This window comes from Eurypyga helias, unplaced genomic scaffold (assembly GCF_000690775.1).
Source record: "Eurypyga helias isolate BGI_N326 unplaced genomic scaffold, ASM69077v1 scaffold41143, whole genome shotgun sequence".
Taxonomy (NCBI): domain Eukaryota; kingdom Metazoa; phylum Chordata; class Aves; order Eurypygiformes; family Eurypygidae; genus Eurypyga; species Eurypyga helias.
Genome location: NW_010243876.1, coordinates 10,434 through 12,534, shown reverse-complemented (window position 1 = coordinate 12,534; position 2,101 = coordinate 10,434).

The following is a 2,101-nucleotide window of genomic DNA, read 5'->3' as shown; positions in this document are numbered from 1 at the left end:
TCAGCAGAATTTAAAACCTCCTTTATTACTTCAGTTCTTACGTGCCTGAGGAGTTCATGGCTATGTGAAGGGGATATCATGCACTTTTTAGGCCAAATTTCCCTTGAACACGAATACGGTGCAATCCCTCTGCCTAAAGAACAATTCTGAATAAAAGTACAATGGGGCATATATTTTCTAACTCCAGGACAGGAATTCCTTTGGATTTCTTGTTTTGTTTTGTACTTGATTTGGAGTAGTCCCAGGCAAACTCAGCACAGAGATTCACTGTATGTGAAACTTAAGAAACTCTAATGTCAGAAGCTATCAATGAAGTGGAATTAATGTTTTTTAGGACAAGCAGCATTTCCTTTAATCTCATTTTTCTGTAAACAACACCGATACTCTGTAAGATCCCTAGTCTTCGGTGAGATAGGGTGTATTTGTCAGGGAAGAGGCAGAAGCCCACTGGTTGAGCCAATTCTTATGGCAATAAAGCTCCTTATTAAGTTAATACGGACAAACTGTGTGCTAACAGCTCTCCAGTTGCCCATGTCTCTGGGGAGGAATCATTGTGTTTTCTTTCAAATTGCACTGGAAGTAAATCCTCTGTGCTTTGTAACAAGAAGGTAATTCTCTCAAATCATTGGGAACTTTGTCCTTTAAAAGAGTTGTTACTCTAGCTGATGCTAAAAAGATCAGCAGATGTTATTCCTCATTCTGCCTGAAGAAATCTGTATATTGACCTTGTAACTCAGCCTGAGGGTTATTAACACTGTGACAGATAAACAATAATTTGGCATTTGGAGCATGATAACAAAACAGATTTTTCAAGTTAAATGTTTAAAAAGAAAATGTTAAAAATATGCAGTCCTCAAGAATGAGAGCCAAGTTCAGAGACAGAGATTACTTATACACAGAGTTACTGTATCAGATCTCCCCTGTGTATAGTTTCTTTAATGTATGCTTTGTTCTTTGGTTTTTCTTTTAAAGAAGCATTAGGAGATGCTGTTTACTGTAATATTCCAGAAACTGGGACAAAACGGAATAATCATGGTGAGTTTCAGCTCTGATTTCCAATGAAGTAATTATTCCACTCATCCCAGTCTCCCTTTGCAAAGAGATTGAATTCTATGAAGTAATCTTTATGATCATTAATACCATGATAAATCTTCTGGATGCAAAATAAATTCAGCTATTTCTACAAGAGACAGCTTTAATTTTAAATTCTCCCTGTCAGACCATGCGCAGTAGCAGAAAATACCTGCTTATTAAACTGTGAAGACATTTATTTAAAAAACAAATATTTGAAATATATTCTCATAATAATTTTGTCAATGCTCTGTTTTTAAAATATTTATGCTTTGATTTAGACTTGCTCGTGTTTAGGATGGCTTATTTGTGATTCTGCAGTTACTCATTTCATGAGCAGCACGATGTGAAACGTCTAATTGATATCAAGCTCTAATTTTTCTACGAATATACAGACTCTCATCAAAAATATGGTAAAATGTCATTTTTTGGTTTTCAGTAATGAATGCCACTGGGATTCTTGCTGTCACAAATGGCTCTGCAGTTCCTAGCTCTTGCACTTTAATGGTGTAGGGCTTAAATGGAATATATTGAATATAGTTCAAGCCCAATAAATTTTAACATGAAAATATTATTGTAGTCTTGTCTTTGCTGACAGATGTTTTACAGTGTGTTCTTTTCAGACATAGGCTGTGATTGATTTTAAATCTAATTTCTCTTGATCACATTCCTTTTTTTTTTTTGACCTCATAACAGCTCATGATTCTGAGAGGTCAGGCTCTTTTATTCTTTCTAGACAGTGTCTCCTTAATGCCACTGTCAGAGACAGTACTAAATTAGACAACTGGTCTGACTCAAAATGCCATTTCTGATGACAGGTTGGTTGTTAATTTTTTTAAGTATTGAAGCTTTGTTTTTGCCTGTAGAAGAAATCCTGTTCATTCTACTCGTGTTACAGGGCCCGTATGCCTACCGGGAGTACTTTTCTAAGGCAGTTACATGAATGAATATTTCTTGTAGATTATTAGCAACTGGGTTTCTTTTTAATTTCCTTACTACAGGTTGGCTTATCAAGATGACTGAGGAAAAC